The sequence below is a fragment of the Sus scrofa genome, chromosome X (genome assembly GCF_054392235.1).
Source record: "Sus scrofa isolate SSC_HxYL_T2T_F1_AM1 chromosome X, Sscrofa_HxYL_maternal_Yorkshire_Landrace_v2.0, whole genome shotgun sequence".
Taxonomy (NCBI): domain Eukaryota; kingdom Metazoa; phylum Chordata; class Mammalia; order Artiodactyla; family Suidae; genus Sus; species Sus scrofa.
In genome coordinates, this window is record NC_139401.1 from 131,615,018 (window position 1) to 131,640,444 (window position 25,427).

Genomic DNA, 25,427 nt, shown 5'->3' on the forward strand with positions numbered 1-25,427 from the left:
TGCCATGAGTCAGTTTTCTGTTTCTGCTTTCAAGATTATCTCTTTGTGACTTTTGACAGTTTGGTTAGAATGTGTCTTGGTATGGGTCTCTTTGTGTCCATCCCACTTTATAGTTCTTTGACTTTTTTTAATTTAGATGTGCATTTCCTTTTTTCAAATTTGGGAAATGTTCAGCCATTATTTCAAAAATACTCTCTGCTCCTTTTTCTCTCATCCTCCTAGATTCCCTTAAAGTGTGTATTGACCCATTTAATAGTATCCCCTAAGTCCCTTAGGCTTCTTTTTCACTTTTTTCATTTTGTCCTTCTGACTTGATCATTTCAAATGACTTGTCTTTAAGTTCGCTGATTCTTTCTTATGACTGATAGTTTTTTTCAATCCCTCCAGTGAATTTTCAATTCATTCATTGTATTCGTCAGCTCCAGAATTTCAGTTTAGCTCTTTTTTACAGTTTCTCTTTGTTGATATTCTCCGTCTTGTCCATGCATCATTTTCCTGATTTTATTTAGTTGTCTGTATTCTCTTGCATTTCATTGAATTTCCTTAAGATGATTATTTTGAACTCTTTGTCAGGTTATTCATAGATTTCTCTCTTTAGGGTAAGTTTCTACAGACTTATTGGGTTCCTTTGATTGGGTCGTGTTTCCCTGGCTCTTTATATGCCTTGTTATTTTTATGCTGGGATTTGTACATTTGAAAAAAAATAGCCACTTCTGCAAGTCTTTAAGGACTGGCTTCGTACAAGGAAAGAACTTCACCAATCAGCCTGTCCAGAGATTCCATAGGTCTCTCAAACATTTTCTGGGGATGCATCTTATCTGGGGATGTGCACGTCATGTCCCAATTAGAGAGGTTTGCAAGGTTCCTTTTGAGAAGCCCATAATCTCTTGCTGCCTCTAGTGTCTGTCTGCAGTACTGCAGGTTTTCTGTTGCTGCAACCAGCCACTGAGCTTTGTTCGTAGGAGCTCTCAGACATCCAAAGTATGCCAGTTCTCCATCATTGCTCTGATTCAGACAAAACAGAAATCAGTCTCTCAGGCAGTTCTCACGAAAGCTGGAACACTTGATGCATGTTCTACTCTTCTCTTTCCCTCCCAAGGGAGAAGATATGAGCTAGGTGTTTTCTTGTGATCAGAATGAGAAAGGGCCAGTTTGGGAAAGGGCTATTATGGGTAAAAAGCAGTGGATTTTCTCACCCACTTCAACGTGGCTGTTTTTGGCTTTGTGCTTGCCTGAAGGTACTACAATTTCTTAATTGGTTTCTGGAATCCTCATAAACTTTTTTTGGATCAGATACTGTTGTTAAGTTGGCATCTCTGTATGGGAACGAGGTCTGGGGGCCTCCTATTCCACTGTCTTCCTCCATCTCCATACTTCTTAAAGGATGATAAATTTGAGGATTCGAGAGTTTAGATGTATTTCCCAAAAATACACAGTGAGACAACTGCAGAACTGGATTCTGAATGAGGAATAGTCTAAGCCCCAGTCTATATGCTTACCCATACTGCAGCTGGCTGTCAGGGAGAAGAAGAATCAGGCAATCTGAGGCCTTTCGGTGCAGGGGCAAAAAAGAGCTATGACACTGAGTCAAATAGGAAAAGGTCTCTTTTCCTACTGGGCATTTTGTTTACTTAGGCAAATTAATAAGGATCTTTTCTATGGAATTAAACAGGCCTCCAATTGTGAAACTAGAAAGCCTTCTTTTTATTAAAGTGTATTCAATTTTATTACATGTTATTAGGTATCAGGATGCTAAAAGGATTTATAAATTTGTTGACTCATGAACTTCATTTTTTATTGAGGTATAATTGACATAACATTGTATTAGTTTCAGGCATAAAACGATGATTAAATATTTGTATATATTGCAAAATGATAACATAAGTCTAGTTAACATCTATCACCATGCACAGTTACAATTTTTTTTTTCTTGTGATGAGAACTTTTAAGATTTTCTCTCTTGGAGTTCCAGTTGTAGCTCAGTGGGTTACAAACCCAGCTAGCATCCATGAGGATGTGGGTTCAATCCCTGGCCTCGCTCAGTGGATTAAGACTCTGGTACTGCCATGAGCTGTGGTGTAGGTCAGATGCAGCTTGGATCCTGTTTTGCTATGGCTGTGGCATAGTCTGGCAGCTGCAGCTCCGATTCAACCCCCAACCCAGGAACTTCCATATGCTGCAGGTATGACCCTAAAAAGAAAAAAAAAAATTTTACTCTCTTAGCATCTTTAAAATATGTAATACAGTATTATTAGCTATAGTCACCACTGTCCATTACATCCCTATGATGGAGATCACGTTTGAATGATTTACATTAAATATATTTTATATATAAAATATTTTTTTCAGTTAAAGTAAAATCAAATTTATTTAGCTAAATCTCAAACACATAATGTTAAGCAAAAAAAAGAAAGCAAATTTTGGAAGGATATCTATAATGTGATTCCATTTATAGTTTAAAATCATCTATGCACAATAACTCTATATTGCTATATGCTATTTATTATTATACACACATAATAATAAAATACATAAAAACATACACATACATGATAACCTCTAAAATCAGGATAGTGTTTACTCCTGAGTGTGAAGGGTTAGGAGGGGATAAAATATTATTTTTAAGTTTGAAAAAGGAGAGTCTTTCTTCTTTTGTCAAATCCTTTATTTGCAAGGTAGTCCCACCACTAGCTCCCTGTATAACCTAGAGCAAGTCTCCTGGCTGGGAAGTGAGCCTAGAAATAAACCTATGGCTTTCCATCGCTAATGCTTCTTTACGGGCCAGAGGCCATGTGGGATTCAGCTCTGTACCTCTTACAGCACCGTATAGCACAGGGCCTGGCACTTAATAAGCCCTAGTTGGAAAGAAACGGAGATATTGCAAAGTCAGAGAGAGTCTCCCACAGCCCTTTGACGGCCCAGCTCTTGAAGTATTTTTATGATTATATTGGGGAGCACAGGGGATGGCAGAGTCCTCACAGCTACGTGGGCAGAACAGGTCCCTAGAGAAAGGAAGGAAGCAGAGGGGCAGGAAACCTAAGAGACAGGACCGAAGGCCTAGTGGGAGAGCTCATCCCAACTAGTGAGTCTGGTGAGTCTGAAAGGGAGGAGTTAAGAAAGGAAGCACTACAAGTTCTTACATCTTTCCTTCCTTCCCCTCTTTCTCCCCTCCTTCCTTCTTTCCCTCCTTCCTTCTTAAGTAAGACATGTCCAACGTGGGGAAGAACCAAAGGTCACAAGTATTGCTGGGCTGCGCTCACTGATTTCTTTAATGAAGGATGGGTCCCTGATCTCCTTTTTTTTCCAGTTATTTTTTTCAACTTCTCTATTATGATTATTGTTGTGCCAATAACATCACAGAAATCAAAAGCAAAATCATTCTCCTGTGATTCCACCAGCAAAATAAATCAAAGAGGATGCCACAGCCCAAAGACAATCGGACATTTTAAATTTTTTGCACTGAAGTATATTTGATTCACAAGGTTGTGTTAATTTCGGCTGCAAGCAAAGTGATTCACTTACACTTATATATACATTCTTCTTAAATTTATTTTTCCATTACAGCTTCTCATAGGATATTGAATATAGCTCCCTGTGCTATATGGTAGGACCTTGTTGTTTATCCATTCTGTGTATAATAGCTCACATCTGCTAACCCCAGCCTCCCCCTCCATCCCTCCCCCAAGGCAAACCCAAGTCTATTCTCTATGGCCATGCGTCTGTTTCTGTTTCAGGATAAGTTCATTTGTGTAATATTCTGGATTCCACATAGAAGTGATACCATATAATATCTGTTCCTCTCTTTCTGACTTACTTCACTGAGTGTGATAATCTCTGGGTCCACACATGTTGCTGCAAATAGTATGATTTCATTTTTTATGGCTGAGTAGTACTCCATTGCATATATGTACCACATCTACTGTCTTCATTCATCTCTCAGTGAACATTTAGGTTGTGGCCATGTCTTGGCTATTGTAAATAGTGCTGCTGTGAACATCGGGGTGCATGCATATTTTCCAATTATAGTTTTCTCAAGATCTAGGACCAGGAATAGGATTGCTGGATCATATGGTAGTTCTATTTTTAGTTTTTCAAAGAACCTCCAAACTGTTTTCCACAGCGGCTGCAGCAGTTTACACTCCCACTAACAGTGTAGGAGGGTTTCCTTTTATCCACACCCGCTCCAGCATTTATCGTTCGTAGACTTTTTGGTGATGGCCATTCTGACCAGTGTGAGGTGGCACCTCATTGCGGTTTTGGAGAATCAGATTTCGGTCCTGCACCTGCTGCTCCCTAGAAATGTGATGCGCAGCTGCTCGGCTTCCCTAAGCTTCGGTTCTGCTCATCTGCAAAATGAGCACAAAAGTGCCAACCTCCTAGAGTTTCTGTAAGCATTAAATAAAATAATGTGCATAAAAGTACCTCATAACCATAATTTACTGGGTACTTTGGCAGTAACTATCTTTGCCTTTTATATTATTTTGCAGATCTGGTCCACAGGCACATGACCTTTCCCGGCTATGACAGTTACACACATAAGTTCATTTCTTGCTCCTTGCTCTATCATGGATTCGCCTGCTTATTGCTACATCCTCACTAAAATCATTTTTTACATCAGTATGCTATCTTGACTGAATGTGCCCAAATGCATGAAACCATTTCGTGACGGATGCATGGTGTATCTATTCCTGAAACTCTTCTGTAGAGATAACAATGCCCATATTTAATGGTTTGTATTTTATTTATTTATTTATTTTTGGAACATCAACGAGAAACGTGAAACTCTGTAGTGTAGAGGTCTGTAAGGGCTAAAGAAGTTCTTCTGGGAACATAATTGGCCAAAGTCAGGCTTGCTGCCAGGAAGGCTTTCAGGAGCCAGAGCCTCAGGACCCATCAAGTGCGCTTTGTGCCCCTGCAAAGTCAGGAGACAAAGACAGAGAGGGGCCCAGGCAGTGAGTTTTCAATGTAACTGTGGGAACTGCTGTGTGTGCGGCCGAAGCACGCATTTAGAGCTTGAAATAGATGTAAACACAACTTTCAAGGACCAAAAGCCAAAGTCCTCTTCAAAACATTCTAATTGGATGCGGGAACAAAGAGCCAAATGGCCCAGCCTGACAAGTCCCAAGGAATCTGGAGACGGGAATGGTGCTGTCAGCAGTTTTGCCAGGAGGCAGGCCTGGGACAGGCCCAGGTCGGAGGAGCGATCAGAAGGAAAGCAGAGGCAATGCGGTGTGGCAAGAGGAACCAACGTCCATTCACAGAAGAAGAGGCCTTTCCTAAGCTGCCTCATTAGGAAAGATGTGGGCGGGGGTGGTGGCGGGACGTGGCCTCTCCTGGTGACAGCAAGAAACTAAGATGGCGGGTGGCTTCAGGAACAGGAAGTGCCCCTCAGGACATGGCTGCCAACCATCAGATAAACCTGGGGTGGGGCGGGGGGGTCCATGCCCAGCCTGGCTCCCTCCACTGAACCACCCGGAAGAGGTGACAGGGGCAGAAACCATCACAGCCAACCTGTCAGTGTCATCTTCCTGCATAAAAGCCCAAGCGGTGTTCACTTTGGCAGCACATGTAGTAAAATTGGAAGGACGCACAGAAGATTAGCATGGCCGCTGTGGGCAAGGATGACACGCAAATTCACGAAGCATCAAAAATAAACCAAGGCCCTGAATGTTCTGGCCCTGCCAGCTTCCTGTCTCCCCCAGCCCAGCATGTTGGCTCAGAGCGTAGCTTTGAACAAGCTGCATTCTCCCTCACCTTCGAGCTTTCTTTACATGCTGTTCCTTCTGCTTTCAACACTCTCTCTTCCCACCTCCCCCACCTGGCTAATTCCTACACATCATTCAGCTTTATCTGAAACGTCACTTTCTCCAGGCAGCGTAAGTTTATGCACGCCTTGGCATCCCATGCATACTCCACAGTGACACTTGTCAAACTCCAGTAATCGGTACCTTCCTGTCTCCCCCATAATCTGTGAACTCAAATGGAGAGGCACTACCTCTGTCTTGCTCCCCACTGACTGCTGGTACAGAAGACGTATGTGATAAATATTTTGGAAAACATAATACAGATCAAAGCAAACTGATCAATTCCTTCTAGTCTCCTTCTCCAGACTGAGTGCATAGTCAGTCTGTGGCAAGTGTTGTTCCAAGAGTGGCCTGGACTCAAATGGGAACACAGAGGTACATTCGGAATCCTGGTATAAGCGCTCCAGGAGGCATATGCAGAATGTTCTACTGGGGCAGGCGGGCAGGGGAGGGGGGGTGTGCAAGTTGAAGAGAAAGGCAGGAGAAGTCTCCACAGAAAGGAAAGGGTTGGAACTTCACCTTGGAAGTGGGGAGGAAGTTTCTGGCAGATCCCGTAGCTAGAGCAAAGTCACGCGCCCAGGAAATAATGGAAGATGTTCGGGGAAGAGCACGCAGGCTGGGTGACCAGGGTCTGAGATATCCCTTCTGCTTCGAGGTGAGAATAGAAAGTAGGCAGCAGTCAGATCACAGAGGGCCAACTTTTCCAAGCTAAAGAAAATGGACAGACCGCCTTGGGACAATAAGCCTGCACAGGTGGGAATTTTATTGTGTGGGCACCGAGGGTAGGAGAAAATGTTCTAAGGAAAGCCTTATGGGGCTATAGTCTAAACTTGTCTGTTTATCAAATTACAGACGATGTGGAAAGGCTGCATCCTGGAATACTCACCTCAGAGGGGCCGGCTTGGGGTCCCACCTGTGATACACATTTTGCTGGTAGAGCCCAACCACTCAGAGGGGCTTCAGTACAACAGGCACAGGGGAGAGGTACCAGCTGGCTCGCAGTGGAAAGGGTAGAGGGCGGGAAGACTGGCTAGGGTTCCACCTCTGGCTCTGCTGGGCAACTCCCTGCTCCTCTCTAGGCCTCTGTTTTCCCTGCTACGTCCTTTTCATTCTAACGGTTTGATGAGCCTCTTGGAGTGCACGGCGGTGTTACAGAGCATGACCTGCACCAAGGCTGCTGCTAGTATTTGTGCAAATAAGAAAAAAGGCACCCCTTTCGCTGGACATTTTCCTTACATAAATTGGAAAACTGCTCTAAGAACTATATAATCTTTGCTATACGCTAAAGGAAGGGCATCCCCTGGAGTAATCTACACTATCGTCCAGCAACTCTGTACCCACATGGTGCTCATTCAGAAATCAGGGCCCCGCTATGGAGAACAGCATGGAGGTTCCTTAAAAAACTAAAAATAGAACTGCCATGTGATCCTGCATTCCCACTCCTGGGCATATATCTGGAGAAAGCCACAGTTCAAAAAAATAGACGCACCCCAATGGTCATTGCAACACTATGTACAATAGCCAAGACATGGAAGCAACCTAAATGTCCATCAGCAGATGAATGGCCTAAGAATATATGGTACATATATACAATGGCGTATTACTCAGCCACAAAAAGAATGAAATAATGCCACTTACAGTAACATGGAAGGACCTAGAAATTATCATACTCAGTGAAGTGAGTCAGGCAAATATATGATTTCACCTACATGTGAAATCTGAAAAAAAGAAAAAAAAAAGGACTTCTCATGTAGCTCAGCAGGTTAAGAACCTGATGTGGTCTCCGTGAGGATGCAGATTCGATCCCTGGCCTCACTCAGTGCGTTAAGGATCCAGCATTGCCACAAGCAGTAGTGTAGGTCACAGATGCAGCTCAGATATGGCGTTGCCATGGCTGTGGCATAGTCCTCAGCTGCAGCTCCAATTCTAACCCGGGCCCGGGAACTTCCATATGCCACAGGTGCAGCCATAAAAAGAAAAAATAAATAAATAAAGCGAGCTTGTATACAAAACAGAAACAGACCGACAGTAAGGCCATATCTTACTGGTCCAGGGCCAGTGAAGAGAACGGAGCTTTTTTGGGTTTTTTTGTTTGTTTGTTTGTTTGTTTTGTCTTTTTGCTATTTCTTTGGGCCGCTCCCGCGGCATATGGAGGTTCCCAGGCTAGGGGTCGAATCAGAGCTGTAGCCACCGGCCTACACCAGAGCCACAGCAACGCAGGATCCGAGCCGCATCTGCAACCTACACCACAGCTCACGGCAACGCCGGATCGTTAACCCACCGAGCAAGGGCAGGGACCGAACCCGCAACCTCATGGTTCCTAGTCGGATTCATTAACCACTGCGCCACGACGGGAACTCCGAGAATGGAGCTTTTGAGGTGAACCAAGCAGATTTTGAAGAGCCTGCCATTAGCAAGAAGCAGAAGGAATCCCATCAACTCGAGTGATGGCAGCAATCCCGCAGCCACCTCCTCTTCATGAGCCAAGCAACACTTTCCAAGATGATGCAGCCAGAGACTCCCGTTGGATATGGGGCGAGCTGGATGAGGGAGCAACGTGACTTAGTTGAATGACCCAACTGCTGTACATGCTAGAAAAGAGCTATCTTTCTGTTGAGGCCGATGTGGACGATGACAAATACATGACCATGTCCCCTCAGGCGAGACTTTCTCAAGGTCATTTCAAAGAGGCCCTAGAGTGTGGAGACTGACTACCTCAGATACGTCAGATGCCCAGACATAACGGGCAACAGTGGACTTGGCACTGAAGTCTCCTGAATATTTTAAAGAACTGGCTTTTATTCCCCTATGAATGACAATTCCATAGCACACGATGGTGCATTTATCTAGGACTGACTTATTTACCAGCAACTAAAATGTGAAACTAGCTGGTCCCTAAAGGCAATTTTGTCCTTCCCTGCCTGACGCTTTAATAAATCACCCCAATCAAGGAGGTCGGGAGGCCCCGGGGGAAGGTACCCCGTTTGCTTTCCATATCCTCACATTCCGCATGAACAAGCGTTTTCCATTTAGGGCCTGTGATGAACCCCTTGAGACCAGCTGTGTGGTCATGTGATTTCTACTTTCTGGGGCCTGGCCATGTGTTTGCCTTGGCCGACTATAACAGGAAACTTTCTTTGGCTTTTGGGGGTTTCAAAAGTTAACGTCCTGGGAAGGTTTTAGAAACGGGCCCCTGACCAAGACAATGTTTCTACTGTAATAGAACATAGCAGGGACGCTTCTCCCGAGCACAATCCTTCTCCTTCCCCAGGCACATTTCTGAGGAGAGCAAAAGAGACTTGATTTGAATGCTCATATTTCTACCCATTCCCCTGTTGCTGTGAGAAATGTGGGTGGGCACGAAACACTCTCCTCTTGTGGTGACAAGCCAGGAGCCTCAGAAGATGCCATTTCTTTCCTGCCAAATAGGAAACCTAGGAGCTGCTAGGAGAAAAAAGGACTTAGCATGGTCTGGCCCTGAGGATGAACACAGCTGCAGCTTATGTTCCAGTGGTGATGGTGGTGGGGATGGGGATGGTGGGGGGATGGGGATGGTGGTGGGGGGTGGTCATGCTAAGGCCAGAGGGGCCTTTCTCCTGGGCGGAGGGTGTAGGGAAAGACCTATAAACTATGAGACTTAGTGATTCATCTGGAAATATAGGCCATGTACAATCCAGTCTTGGGCTCCCCAAGCTGGGAGTTCAAGAGCAGCTGTAGATCTCCTGTAACTAGCTAGCTCTGCAATGGAAGGGAAAACTTGAAACCACGAGTACCTCCTGAGAATTTTAAAAGCCAACAAGAGGAGCTCCTGTCATGGCTTTGAGGAAACAAATCTGACTAGCAGCCATGAGGACGCAGGTTTGATCCCTGGCCTCGCTCAGTGGGTTAACGATCCGGCACTGCTATGAGCTGTGGTGTAGATCACAGATGCAGCTTGGATATGGCATTGCTGTGGCTGCGGTGTAGACCAGCAGCTATAGCTCCGATTCGACCTCTAGCCTGGGAACCTCCGTATGTCGCAAGACAAAAAATAAAAAAATAAAAGCCGACAAAAAATGAAAGCAAAGTTGGCATTGCAATAGCTGAACCAAAAGTTCCTTATTAGGTGTCGGTATTTTCTTCTACTCATACGCTTTTTTAAAAAAAAGAAAAAATGAGGGCCCCTGTTGCCAAGCTCACTAATGATTATGATCTTAGAGGGCATTCTTCTTAATTTTTAAAAACAAATCACTAACTCTTTTGTTATGCCTTCAATAAAAATTTTACAAATCACATCACCACTCACCTCATTTGACAGCTATTCTCACTCTTTACCCCAACAAGGAAGCCATAAGGAAGCTCGACATTCCACTGCTTGCTTCTGGGGTCGCAGGAAATTGGGGTCCTACTGTACAGCACAGGGAACTATGGACAGCCTCTTGGGAGAGAGTGTGATGGAAGATGGTATGAGAAAAGGAGTGTGTGTGTGTGTGTGTGTGTGTGTGTGTGTGGCTGGGTCAGCATGGTGTACATCAGAAATTGACACAACCCTGTAAATCAACTCTAATTTGAAAAAAAAAAAAGTGAGACCATTACCCTACATTTTGGACTGTTTTCAAAAAAAAAGATTACTTCTTTGTGATGTTCTTAATGGAAATGAAGAGAATAAAATTACCAATAGCACTTTATCATGAAGTTAAGAAATTGAAGGAAAATGTCCTAGTGCCCATTCTAGCTGGAGCCCCAAAGAGAGAGACAGAGAGACAGAGACAGAGAGGGGAGTCCTTGAGCCTCAGCTGTTTCACTTGTGAAATGAGAATATTAACCTAGGTGGGTGGTGTGATTACAGCCGACGTATGGTTCGGCATGTAGTGGGCGTGTGTGGCTTATCAAGCCCTCTCAGGTCCGTTATGGAACCGGCTGAGAAATAAACAAAAACATTCCCTGGTGGATGCTTCACATGAACTCTGTTAAGGAGACACTATGCTTGTTCCCATTTTATCAAGAAGGAAACTAAGGCTAAGGCAGGTCAACCCATTTGCCCAAGATCACACAGTTAGTAAGAGAAGACCTGCGCTTCTTGCCCAGGACTGTGGATGTCATATTCTACGTTCTTTTCTAGCATCTACTTTCCCCAGAATTAGTACGCACCGCAATCTTTCCATGGCATCATTGAATCACAGAGATATCACAACTGGAAGGAGCTCAAGAGATGATCTACTATCCATCTCTTTTCACAAATGAGAACAGCGAAGTTCCAAACTGGGGAAGCGGTTTGACTGGGATCCCACAGAAAACGATTGGGAATAAGAATCAGAGCATACGAGCCCAGGAGGGACCCTCCCCGACCCCCCCACCCCCACCCCCACCCCCCACCAGGTCAAGCTGCTCACGCAGCTCAGAAGGGTGCGGCCTAGGCTTCCGCCACCTGACCCAGGGCTGGTCCTCCTCTAGCAGAAGTGCGTGACCCACAAACTGGAAACTCTGATTGGCCCAAAGTTGCACTGTTAGTTTCACCAACTTCTAAAATAGAATCTGGAATTTCCCCCAATTAATGAATGTAGGTAATAAGCCACAGTAGTATTAGCAGGCAGTAGTCGTCACATGCAACCAAGAGAAATTACAGATCTTTGCAAATCACTTTAGAGGGGTTGAAGATATCTTCAAATGTCATTTATACTCACAACTCTAAAATTACAGTCATTCATGGAGAACAGACTCATGGTTGCTGGGGGTGGGAGGAAGGGAGAGGGACTAGGAATTTGGGGTTCATAGATGCAACTATTGCCTTTGGAGTGGATAAGCAATAGCATCCTGCTATATAGCACTGGGAACTATGTCCGGTCACTTGGGATGGAGCAGGATAATGGGAGAAAAAAGAATGTGTACATGTATGTGTGACTGGGTCACCTCGCCGTGTGCAGTAGAAAATTGACAGAACACTGTAAATCAGCTATAATGGAAAAACTAAAAGTCATTACAGAAAAAAATAAAATTATAGTCATTGTTCAAAACTGCTTGGTAAAGAAGTACATATGCTACCGAATCACACACGTGTTTGTTAAAACATTTCATAACTGTTTCAGTATTATGGTTCCCTGTCTAATCTCCTGTATTTTATACATTTAAAAACCTTTCTGAAAGAGATCACAGAGGGGGCCAGGGCACAGGACCTTCTGCCCCACAATAAATGGTGCTCTTAGTTCCAGCAAAGCGAACCTCCAAGGGTGAACAGGCACACACCCATCACCATAGCAGGACAACTCGGAGCTCTCCTGCAATAGCAGGCCATTTGCAGGCTTGGCTCAGGCATGAATGAGCAGCAGCCATGCTAGAGGAACTGCAGTCGAGCCATCAGGAAAGAAAAGGCAAGACCAGATTCTTCATTCTAGCAAGAAACGACTGTCCCTGGGATTGTGCAAAGAGTGCAACATTAAAATAACTTGTCCCATACACAGCAGTCTATGTTCCGTAAAACCTTCCCACCGAGGTTGGACATTGGGAGTGGGGCGGGGGGACTAATTCTGGATACTTGAGGAACGTTTCTCCTTTGTCCCATCACCCTGTCCCTTACTGGCCCCTCCCCTCCCCTTTGCTGAGTCTTGCACAAGGCAGTTGGGCACACAGGGAGAGAAGGGGGTCCTTGCCTTGGGGGGGCACTTAAAACTGTGAAAACTGTGCATTCTCTCTAATCTCCCCCATCTTCAAATGTTTATTTTTGATCTAAGAAATAATGCTTTGTTCATGCATTAAATCAACACATAAATTCCCGTCGTACCAGGATCTGTGTTTATATACATTATTCCCTCATCTAGAGAGAAAACACTCTGATTTCCATGAGAGAAATTCCCACAGAGTAAGTAGTAAGTAAGAAATTCCCACAGAGTAAGTCCCTGTAAAGGGGTGGCCAGGTGTAAAGTACTGGAACAGCACTTCACAGTCTATACAGCACTCATGAACATCACCCCAATTAATCTCCATGACTCTGTCTGGCAGGTGGTTATATCGCTGCTTTAGACAGACAAGGCGATAAGATCATGCCCCTTGCCCAAGGTCACAAGGGCAGCCAGAAGCACAGCTAGCACTTGAACTTAGCTCTCTCACCAAGGCTCCCCACACCACCCAACAGTTCCAGTTTATCTGGGTGAGAGGACAGCACCAAGAGCCTTGTCTCACCAATGGAGGACATTCTCATCCAAATCCTCAGATGCATGTCTAGAGACACCCCCCAAGAGAGACCTGCAAATCAGTCCTTCCCGTGATTGGCTTTCCGCTTTACCCCTTTTCCCCTCGCCCAAACTGAACACGGATGGAGGATCCCATTGAGCCAACGAAGGCTGAGGGATGAGGGGAGATCTTGCTCCTGTCATGAATCATTTCAGAAGGCAGAGCGCTGACTTTTCCTCCTTGGATACAACTCTGCCAACCAGCAACTGAGTGCACGGTCCCATTCCAAGATTTCTGAGACACACAATCACTGGGACTTCAGATGGGCAAAGTCAATGGACAGGAGTCTAAGAATTTCCCACTTGGAAGCACAAAAAATGAGGAACAGAGAAATTAAGAGATGGATCATTTAAAAGTCCCTGCCTAACTTTCTCTCTGGATATAACTGTGGTTCCTATGGCAGGCTGATGGGAGTGAGCTAACCATATGTCATTTGGGGAAACTTTCAATTGCCTAGTTGTGTCCTTGACTGAATATTTGCAGATGTGTTTAGTACACGCAAAAGAGAAGGCCACTCGGAGCCATGACCAAGGGCCTCATCATCATATTAACAAATCCTTCTTTGGCAACCAAGAGGAGCCCTGCAAGTCAACGGCTTTCCCCTAGACTGGTCATCCTGTAGGACAGGGAGGAACAGAACGAGAGAGAGAAAGCGAGCAAAACCATGTTGTCCTTCGAGGGCCTGAGCCAGGCTCCGGGGTGGTCAGTCTCAACAGGCACACTTTCTGCAAGAGAAGTGGCCCAAAGGCATGGGCTGGGGAAGGAGAAGGGAGGGTAACTGGCTCCCCAGGTCCCCAGGTCCTCAGACCCGGCATGAGACACTACTACCGGTCCAACACATGCTGAGTTCGTCCAGATCTTCCCGAGCAACCCTGCCTTCACTAACAATGCATCACACCAGTTGAAACACGGCCATTGCTGTGAATTGCTACATCTACCCACAAAGCTGCCTGGGAGCCTGTGGTACTTGAAAACGATGGCAAAGCCAACAATTTGGTCCAATCTCTTCCTTTCTTTCATGGTCACTGAAGGCATTGCACCTGCCCTTATCTCTCAGTACCATGATACTACTTACCTGTCGGTCAGACAGCTGCTGCCTGTTCCACCTGACACATCAGAGAATGGAGAAAAGCCAGAGCTGGGAGGGCCAGCACCTAGACCCCCACCCTCATTTGTTTTGCCTATGGGAAAGTAGAGGCTTGTCTGAGTCACACAGAAATTCAAGGGCAGAACTGAGACTAGAATCCAGGTCCCTCAGGGCAGGGGCTGAGCTACCACCTGCTCACCAACTGCCAGTTAATACTAAATGCACACAGATGACCCCTTCGAGTAAGTGGTGTGTGCCACGGCCCCTTGGCAGAGCCAAGACCCGTCACTACCGGCCTCCTCCCCCTCCCAAACCTGTCCTGGGAAGCCCCGATGGAGCTGTGCCTCAATTCTGAGTAGTATTTGGCAGATGGAATTTCCTGGACCCGTGTTGTCCCAAAGATTCCCCAAAGTTAATGGCACTGGAAATATGCATAAATTAATGATGACTGTAGATGGCAGAATCTCAAGGCAGGCAAAGCCATAAAAATCTAGAACAACCTTCCTTGGGTGCAAATATAAAACCTTCTCTGGGAACATCTCTGGAGGAAGACGATTTCTATGACATGGAGTTAAAAATCTACATCACCTTATTCGGAGCTATACAAGGGTGGACTAATAAATAACACATAAAATAAAACAGCACTTTATGAGGAAGGCTCATTCTATATTTCAGGCATTTTCCCCCTCTTAAGTCTGTTATTTAATAAGGACACTTTTAGCCACAAAATTTCTAGAATTTATTCAATATTTTTTATGTGCTTTACAAGGTCATTAGAGAATTTATTTGCTCTTTCCCTTACAGATTGGAAGGTGGGCAGTGATATATGAGGTTTCACATTTTATTTATTCACCAAACTGTTCCAGATGTGATCCCATCATTTATCCACTGACACATCAAACCTGCTAGGTGCCCCGCACACTGACCTCCTCCCCACGTTCGCTTTCATGCTCTTAAAGTTATAGCCCGGCTCACTTCGATGAGAAGACAAGAGAATTGCTAGTGGGGGAGAGGTGGTGGTGGGAGGGGGGCGATCGAACTTCAGTAATAAAAAATTTAATTGCTCGGCTACAATGCGAAAACCATATCCAGGTGGAAAACTGATCCAGTATCTTTCGCCCCAACCGCTGCTTCCCACTTGCCCCCTGAACAGGGCGGCTACGTGCCTCCGATTTGGAATGTGCAGGATCTGAATAAACGGAATTGAGCAGGTACTAAATCATTTCCCCCTTCTCCTGGTGATTTGTCACCGTAATAAGCATTCTGAGGGTGATGGACCTTTTATTACTATACACTGTTAAGCAGGAAGGAGGCTGCAATGTATTCCTGGTGCTCTTTAGGGAAAATAATTACCCCGTGCAGACATTTTTTAAAAATATCGATTTAACAGAAAGAGTTATATTTAAACCCAAGTGCTTATTTAGTGCAAAATATGAAACGTTGTTATGTTTGTATTGGAGATACATACCAGAGTCCATGACATGCAAGCCATACTTTTTTTCTTTTCTTTTCTTTTTTTTTTTTTGTAGCCACGTTTGCGGCATGTGAAAGTCCCAGGGGCAGGCATCGAACCCGCACCACAGCAGCGACCCGAGCCACTGCAGTGACAACACCGGATCCCTAACCTGCTGCCCCACCAGGGAACTCCTGCAAACCACACTTTCCCTAACACCTCCCTACATATTGTTTGGTGAGGGCAAAGGGAGGAAGGGGGGTCTTAGCGGCAGAACCCCTCTAAAATGCCAGTTCTACATATACTGCGTATAAATACCATAGGACCAGCCAACAGGTGAAGAGCACGTTAGAATTTGCCACACAATGTCATATGCATCACCCCCTCTGATGCCCCCCCAACAGCCCTGCTAGGGCTTTGGGGCTAATGGTATTTGGCCCATGTCCCAGAGGAGACAGACTCAGAGAGACTGACATGAGGACTCAAAATGCAGCAACAACAAAAAAAAAGCCTAGTACATGGGACATACTTATACTAAAAAAGTATTCACTGTTTCTTTGAAATTCCAATTTCACTGGACATGGCGTATGTTATCTGACAAACCTAAGTAGAATGGACTGCCAAAATGAGATGTCTGAACCTCTTCTTGCCCCCACCGGAAAAGAAATGTATGGCTTCCTTAAGAAAGCATGGGTGAGTTCCCTGGTGGTCTAGTGGTTAGGATTCGGTGCTTTCACCACCACGGCCTGGGTTCAGTCCCCGGTCTGGGAACTGAGATCCCCATGTCAGGCTGCTGTACGCTGCAGCCAAAACAAACACAGAAAAGCACAGGTGATCTGCCCACAGTCCCAGGGTGAGGAAATGGTGGCGCTGATAGTGCAGGTTGTGTCTGTGACGTCTCGACTGAGGCACGTTCAATTCTCCCCTGCTTCCCCAGAGGCAGGAGAGCTGGCACAAGCTGTGACACGCTCAGCCCAACTAGGTGGGAAACGCTTCCCTTGGGTCCTTGAGGTCCCCACGCAAGGACAACGCAATGCTCCAAAGACCGCTTTGGTGGCGCATCCCCCACACCTGACCCAACAGGACACCATCTGGACGCCACCCAGCCCAACAGCCCAAGCACCCAGACGGATGGTTCTCTTAACGTGGGCCCAGGAAAGTGCACACAGTCTGACAACTACGTACAGAAATGTGCATCAAAGCAAATGCAATACTATTTTCTGCTCAGCGGATCAGCGCAACACGAGGCTTCGTTACACTGGGTGCTGGTGCAGGTGAGGGCAAACGGGACGCTCACACAGTGTTAGTGGAAGTGTGAACAGATGCCATCTTCCCCGGCAGCAACCTGGCAGTATCTACGGCGACTTAGAACTCACATATCCGAGGCTCACCCAACCCTAGCCACCAGCCACCGGCCACAAGGCCCGGCTGGATAAACGCGTCATGCCCTTGTTCAGCCCACAAATAACAGCACCCACCGTTAGCACCAGGCACTGGGCCAAGTTTACTTCCTTTAATCCCGCAAAGTCAATGCCAGTATTCACCTCATTGTGCTCATGTGGCAACTGACACTCAGAAAGACTCAGAACTCACTTCGGATCACACACCTAGGAAAAGTGGAGGAGCAGGGATTGGAACCCAGATCAGTTTTTCCCTCAAGGCTGCTCTTTATCCCATTCCACACTCAGCTCAGAGGAAGAGCCAAGAGGGGAACCGTGGCCACAGGTCCCCAGGAGAGCCGGAAATGGCTATTCCTCTCCCTGGTTGGCCCGTGGTGTTTTCTCCTGTGGTTCAGCTGCTCAAGCTTAGTCACTACGACAGGAGGCTGAACAGAATCCAGCGTCTCCGAGACCCTCCTGGGGTAAAGAATTCAAATGAATGAAGGCATGAGTAACAGATTTCTGCTCACCAAAGGAATCCATTTCTTTGGTTTCAATCAACACGTATAACAATCTTTTTCATTTTAATTTTTATGGTCAAGTCATTTCATCAAAAGCAGATGACAGCTTGATGGTATAAACGGTAAATTTTGAGGTGTCAGCCTGAGGAGACGGCGAAGACATTTCGAAGGACTGACACTATTGTGAAGTGATCAGGAAAAAAATATTTTAAAAAATGTTCCAGTTACACAATTAACCCTAAAGGTAAGAACGATGCCACCTCGTTAGGCTGGTTTGTTATTTCGGGAAGGAAAGGATGAATGATTTTAATGAGCAAGCCCGGAAACATTTCAACTCTCCTCCCAGGTAAAAAGCAAAATCAAAAAAGGAAAACTGGGAGTTCCCATTGAGGCTCAGTGGTAACAAACCCAACTAGTAGCCATAAGGACACGGGTTCAACCCCCGGCCTCGCTCAGTGGGTTAAGGGTCCAGCGTTTATGTGGCCCCTAGCCTGGGAACCTCCATATGCTGCGGGTGTGGCCCGAAAAGGCAAAGAAAGAGCGGAAGGAAGGATGAATTTACCTACGGCAGTTCAATTTTTTTTTGTCCTATGGATCACCTAACATTTCCGAGCGCGCACCGGAGTTATTCAGCCAGGGCCTGTTCAGGGTTGCCGGGAAAATTACATGCGGCCATGAAGGGACAGGCTTCATGCTCTAGACAGCACTGTCCGCAACCGTTTTCACCCCTGCCACTCAGACTGTCAGCAAGAGGGATCACACCTGCCAAGGTCAGAAGGCCAAAGCTGGCACCGCCCAGGAAGACATCACCAGGCTGCTAAATTCAGAGCGGGTACAGCCCCCCCAGATCACAGGTGCCGAGTTCTGCAAAGGTTTCTCTTGCGCAGAGCCGGGGCTTTTGAGGTGCTTCGTGACTCACCAAGACAGATGACTGTGACCCAGCCCCCTTCGCCCTGGAGCCACTGGCGGGACAGACCCAGTGAGGCACGGGGATGCGATTCCATGGCTCAGGGGCAAACCGAGTCCGACAGAGGCTAAGCTGCGCGTCCCTCTTTGCGCAGTGAGGAAACGTGTGTCCAGCAACTGACACGCTGGGAAAAGCACAGGACCCGGGAAAACCTGGCTGACACCAACTCAACACCGTCCAAGGCCAGAAAGCCCCTTGTCACGCCAGCAAGTTTCCTACCTTCGAGAGGTCCCCTCGTTGTCAGCTTGGGTGTCCGAGGGCAGGCAAGAGGCGATGGTGGCCCTGACTGGAGCAGCCGGCTGTAGGGACAGATCGGAGAGGGACAGTTGAGAACCATAAGACGAGTCCTCGGCTGCCTGGCTGCCTGGTCCAATTTCAAAGGGATCAGAGCAGCAGACATTTCTTCTTAACAGTGGGTGGCACAACCTGACTGGAACTCGAGGTGGGGGGTGGGGGGGATCTACCACCTTTATTTATCCTCCATAGCGTGAATATCCACACATTTCACTCCTGCGACATCATCTATTTGATTACAGGGTGCCGCCCTAGGATTATGTAATATACAATATAGGGCAATGTATCCTCTTGCGAAAACATTTTCTTCTTCTTTACAGCTGCACCTGTGACATATGGAAGTTCCCCAGTCTAGGGGTCGAATCAGAGCCGCAGCCTCTGAGACCTACGCTGCCGCTTGCGGCAATGCTGGCTCCTTAACCCCCTGAGTGAGGCCAGAGGTTAAGCCTGCATCCTCATGGATACCAGTCGCATTCCTAACCCACTGAGCCACAACAGAAATGCCTATCTTTCTAAAATTTGAACGGTTCAAATCTCTGAAGCACACCTGGCTCCCAGGTAAGGGATGGTGGACGTGTGTCGCCCACTGGTCCACAAGCTGGGCTCCCAAGCCAGGCCGCCTGTTTCTAATCCAAGCTCTGGGACTTTCCTCTCTAAGCACGAATGAAAACAGTGGCACCTACTTCCATTTCGGTGGGAATTAAGTGAACAAGCAAACATGAGGTGCGAGAAGGTGCTTGATGTTATGAAGAATGACCTGGGGACGAGTGGCATGAACCTGTACCCTAAGAGCGATCAGCCGTTATCAAAGACGTAAGCTCGACAGACTCCAGTGACCCCAGATCCTGGACGGGAGCCAAGGGAAGCATTTACTGGTAAAACGACACACATCCACTGCCATCAGGTGGGGCTCCAGCGTTTGAGACCTGACATGTTCTTTGGGATCTAGACTTGACTCTACTGTCAACTGATGCTGTGGCCTTGAGCAAGCCCCTTGCCCTGCTCTGGCCCTGTGGAAAGGAAGGGGTAAAATTCAATTTCTAACAGCTGTCCAGCTTGAACACACTGACTCCAACAGAAACACAGTTGCAGGAGAACAACTGTGCTTGGGGACTTGAAAACCTCTCGCTCGCCAATTCCTGGGGGCTAAGGCAACGCAATCCTTGTTTTCATAACCCAGAGCTCCGTCCGGGGCCAGATCAGAGCAGCAGATGGACAGACCCAACTCCTAGATGTTTGTAATTGATCGGGACACACTATAATGAAGTAATTTTCTTGTCTTCATTCTCCATGTCAGCAGGGATCTGTCTGCCACGCAGGAAGGGTGACAGAGTAATCTGAGCCGCAGCTGAAAATCTGCTTTTTCTCCACAGTTATTCAGCCTGCCACGAGCTGGGGCAGGTGGTGAGAAAGAGTCCAGACAAGCAGGGGAATTTGGCTGCTCTCAGAATATCGTACAGGAACTTTAAAAATTGAACTGATTTATGCTTTGTAATGTTTTCAATAATGTGTAAATTAAGTTAGAGTTTAAATCTGGGCTAAAGGAGAAATTGTATATGTTACCAGTCATGAAAGGGCCACAGGGGAAAAAAAAAAAAATCTCGTTGTATTGGGAGCATTCCCACTGCTGCATCAAGAATCCCACTTTGCTCCAAATTACCTGGCCATCTGAAAACTCCCCTGGGGCTTATGAATTTCTGGGTCGAGGCCAAGGGACCGCCACTGCACACCTGATTCACCAGCTCTGCAAGCTCAGGGCTCTGCCATGGCCACTTGACACAAGCCTCCATCTTGTCAAATGAGGCATGGACTCCCCAGACCCATAATCCGCCCAAGCCAGACTCCAGACTAGGAAACAAAGCCCATTTCCAGTTGGAACCCGTGGGGAAGATGATGACGAAATCAAGACAATGATGCCTCCAATGCCACAAAAGTTGCGTGCAGTCCCCTGGTGGCCTAACGGTTAAAGATTCAGTGTTGTCGCTCCTGTGCCGCGGGTTTGATCCCTGACCCGGGAGCGTAGCATGCCACAGGCAGGGCCAAAAACAAAACAAAAGCAAATAAAAGCTCTGGTAAAGGTCAAATTGTGTGACTCAAAGTAGCTAAGGCCCTAGAATGCCAGTGGATCTTTTTTTTTTTCCCCGAGGTTTAATTATTGTGCACTGTTTTGATCTTAGAGAATGTTACAATGGCTAGCTTTGAGACAAGACAAAGCATGACAACAACAAGACCAGTTGAAGATAATATTGAAGCAAAGAGCTGGAAAATAAAAGGGTATCACAGACTTACTCGTGGTAGTCCCTTTGTCGGTACACCCAACCCCACAAGTCCTCCCAGAAGCCCAGAGAGACTGAGTTGGTCACCGAAATACATTTCTTTTGTTATTGGTCTGATTTGAGGTAAGTGTAATGAACATCCCTGGAGGCAACATGCTTCTGCTTTGCAAAACCTCCAGCACAACATCTGTTGGTCCTGCGAGAACCTTCTAATAGGATGTGGCCAGCTTATCAAAACGCAAGGACAATTTGACATTTGAATTACTAAAACCCCTCTCTAGAAGTTGGCATTCTAGCTAGTTCTGAAGAGGACTAGCTGCTGCTTCATATCTGAAGTGCTGTGAGTGACAACCGTCGGTAGGGGATAAAGTACTGCATGGTATACAGATGTCACCTGGGAACTCTGACCTTGCAAAGGTTACTGCTATTAGAATCTTCCATCAGAGTATTTGAGTTATCGTATGTGAAGGAGAAGAGTAAACACCACGCAAGGACTTTACCTCCTCTTCTGGGGAAGCACTTAATGCAGTTTCAGTTGTGTGCAGGATAGCGCCATCATGCGAGGCAGAAGTATGACCTTGTTATTTTCTTCATTTGGAGATCAAGTGTGGTTTACAAAGATGTGTACGGATGCCAGGTTGACCACGCGGTGGACTTGTGATTGCTCATTTGAAGTGTCAATGTGAATGGGCCATGGGGTGACTGGATATCTGGTTGAACACTATTTCTGGGTGTGTCTGGGTGCGTCATGGAATTGGAGACGTGTGTCAGATGTAGGATGGGCCAGGACTTGAGGAAGTCAGAGAGAAAGTGATGACCACGGATGGAGGAGTCCAGAGAAACGGGGTTCTGGGGGTTCCCGGGTGGCCTAGCAGTAAGGATCCGGTGTTGTCACTGCTATGACATGGGTTCGATCCCTGGCCTGGGAACTTCCACATGCCATGGAGGTGGCCAAAAAAAAAAAAAAAAGAAAGAAAAAAACAGAAATGGGGTTCCAGCCGTGGGAGGGGGCCATCTAGAGCTCAGGCTCTGGATACAGTAAGAGTGGCTATACCTTGGGTAAGGACAGTGGCAGGTTAACAACATGTATAGGAATGATTAGGTCTCAAACACACTGGTGAGACAGGCTTGGTAAGGAGAAAGCAGAATGGGTAAGCCCTCGCTAAAGAGTCCATGCCTGGAAACCTTGACCCACAGCAGCACAGGTAGATCCAGACAAGCCAAGGAGCCAGTCTCACGGCTACTGGCTCATACATAGGCGCACAGATTCTAGTCATACAGCCAAGCCCATCAGATGCGGGCTTGGTTGGTGGTTATTAATGGTGATGCAAGCCTGGCATAAATACAGAATTTGCGCTCTTCAAAGCATTTCTTCATCAGTGAATTCATTTTTGCCTTCATAGGAAGTCTTCAAACAGGGAAGGCAGGATGCCTAGAGAGAGAAGTCTTTTTGACCTAAGGTTACCCAACCAGCCAAGGACAGAAGAAAGTGGCCCAGCCTCTCATCTCAGATTTTTTCCACCAGTCTCATGCCCTTTTAAAGGAGTAACAGGCACAAAATCAGCCAGCTTTCCACTGGCAAAGAGTTCATTTCCACAGGGGTGCTTGGAACCATGGCCCCTCATTTTCCAATAGGCCTGCAATTTTAAAGACTGGATTCTGATGAGAAGAATCTGGAGTCTGACAAAGGCTAATTACAGCTAAAGGATATGAAACCTGGGAACTCAGAAGAAGATTGCCCCTCTACTGCCTGGGCAGAATAATCAAGAAATTAGCAGAAAGTGAGAGCGACCATAAAGAGGCACTAGAGGATAATTGAAGTATTAAAATTAAAGATGGGCTGGCAAGTGGTCTATCCCTTGAGGATCCGGGCCATCTTCTTCACTATCAGGCCATTACAGAGTAGGAGAGCTTTTCGACAAGGCGGCAGGGGCTCTGTAGAGGGGTTGTCTCATGAGCTAGAGCCGGGGCTGGAGCCGAGGGACACTGGCTAGTGGGTAGGCTTTTCCGCATGATACGTGGGGGCCCTGGATGGGCCCCGCACTTTTAGGGTTTCCCTGCCAAAGTAGAGCTATCCAGAGAAGGTCCATCAGAGAAAGGAAGGGTCTGAACTCAAACACAGGAAAGCCTTTCAGCATGGCCAGGGTTTTAGCACATGGGACAATGGTTCCAGATGGGCAGGCAGTAGGTTCAGTTATTTTAGTGGGGTCATCACAAGGAGAAGGGACTATATGTAGTCATTAGACTTCCGGGGGAAGAGCTCAAACTACACTTAAAGCATTTTAAACCAAGTGCTGTTGAGCGCCTTTGCCGCACCACGCAACAGCCAGACACTTTCCATGCACGGCCTCCCTCTAATCCTCAGGACCATCCCATGGAGTAGGTACTACTATCCTTCTTTTAAAATAAGTAGAACTGAGGCTTTTTCAAAGACAAAGGGATTTGCCAGGGGTCAAGTGAGGGGAACCGAATCTTGGTTTATGTTCTGTGTCTACCATAGCCAAGGCTCTTTCCATTCGCTCACACAGATCTTAATTTGACAGAAGAGACACTCAACATGGAGAGATGGGCAGCAACGGAATCCACGCTTCATGGGGGAGTGAATTCTCTGTCATCTGAGGTAGTCAAACAGCAGCTGGATGAAAACTGCCAGGTGTTGAGACATCAGGTACGAGGTAGACCACATGGCCTCTGGCATCCCTACCAATACTGTGCTGTTTGGACCTGGCCACCTCAAAAGCACATGTGAAGTGGGTGGGACACATGTTACAAATAAATCCCTGATTGATCCTCACTAACTGGAACGAGGAGAGATCAATGACTCACAAATCATTCTAAATCCTTCTTTTAGCCTCCTAATCCAGAGGCTATTTACTCCCCACTCCACAAAGTTCACTAATTTGACAGCAGCCTTCTGTTTTCTTGCCCTTTAAGACAAGGTAGAAAAATGTCCATAGAGGAAACGAGGGGCACATGGTCCAAGCTGGATACCCAGCTTAGCACTGAAAACAAGGGCAAAAAGTCCAGGGGGAAAGAAAGTGAGATGGCATACCCTGACACAGGACATATTAATATATCCACCAATTGACCATTTTCCAGCAGGCACAGGGTCTTACTCTAGCTAATACATCTTAATCTTCACCATCTAGCTTCGTCATAGGATCCTTAAGAAAAATACCATTTCCACTAAACTACCTCCAACTCCCCGTCCTGTCATCCTCCCAAGGAATTGGGCCCCAACATTTCCATCTGCTCTCTGGCCACCCTGAACTCTGTGTGCTTGGAAAGTGCTTGTTGGCTGAACCTTAATGTGAATTCCGACACAATTTCACTGGTCCTGTGATAAAAGCAACCACTTCTAAGTAAGTAGCCTTGGGAACACAAATACACACGGAGGTATAAGCAATGTTATTATATCTTCGTATCCTGCCTACTTCTCCAGAAGGACTTTAGGCGATTTAAATACAATATTTTAGTGGCAATACAATGAAACCAAAATTGTTCAAACAAGAGTAAAAAAAGAAAAGTCAAGGAGTTCCCGTTGTGGCTCAGTGGAAACGAATCTGACTTGCATCCATGAGGACACAGGTTCAATCCCTGGCCTCGCTCAGTGGGTTAAGGATCCGGTGTTGCTGTGAGCTATGGGGTAGGTCACAGACGTGGCTCGGATCCCGCGTGGCTGTGGCTGTGGTGTAGGCTGGCAGCTGCAGCTCCGATTTGACCCCTGGCCTGGGAACCTCCATATGCCATGGGTGCGGCCCTAAAAAGACAAAAAAAAAAAAAGAAGAAGAAGAGCCAAATAATAATAGGGAATTGAGGGGAAGAAAAATGATTATATGGGAAGATCGGGGTCAGAGGTTGCAAACTCTACGGGGACCAGGGAAGTAGAAGAAATGTGCAATCCCAGATAGATTTGAGATAACTGACCGCTGTATTAAATGTCTATATATTCTACATGTACATATATTCACCTCAAAAGCCATGCGATTATTTTTAAAGACAAAGCTAGCTGAGTGTAATTCATCTATAGGCAACATTTGGGCCCCAGTTTGCAACGCTTATGTAGGAGAAGAGAAGCTGTTTGAAATGAGCAACAGTTGGACTCCGAGGTTCCTGGAAGATAAGGCAAAGTTGGAGAGATGATGAGGGCCAGTCTGTCAAGAAAGACAACCCGTTTCTTATTTCAGAACTTTAAGAAAAATGTGTTGCCTGGGTCTTTGCTTAGGAGGAACTTGCACCACACAATGAATGGTATATTTCACAGGACTTTTACCCAAGAAATGTACTGCTATTCCACATATGGCGTCTATTATGTGGACCCTCCCCTTGGGAAAATCAAATGTGTAACGTTAAGCAATAGTTCCGTGAGGGCAATTCCACTGGGGGACAGAGTGATAGAGACCAGGTTAGTAGCTTCCTGGAGCTCCACTGCGATATAGG

The 25,427-nt window shown here is 46.3% G+C and overlaps 1 long non-coding RNA gene and 1 other non-coding gene across 10 annotated transcripts in view; one reads left to right on the forward strand and one right to left on the reverse strand.

The window, feature by feature from the left end:
• The window catches only part of LOC110257797 (uncharacterized), a 288,461-nt gene that overhangs the window by 181,662 nt on the left and 81,372 nt on the right, over positions 1–25,427 (reverse strand). For 8 of the 9 annotated variants that reach the window (XR_014834616.1, XR_014834614.1, XR_014834617.1 and 5 more), the window contains one exon: positions 18,637–18,716. This is a non-coding gene — a long non-coding RNA (uncharacterized LOC110257797). Of the gene's footprint in view, positions 1–17,028; positions 17,158–18,636; positions 18,717–25,427 lie in introns of all 9 variants that reach the window. The other variant, XR_014834613.1, reaches the window with a different exon arrangement.
• LOC146394812 (U6 spliceosomal RNA) lies at positions 5,548–5,656 on the forward strand. Its single transcript, XR_014835979.1, has one exon. It is a non-coding gene; the product is annotated as a U6 spliceosomal RNA (small nuclear RNA).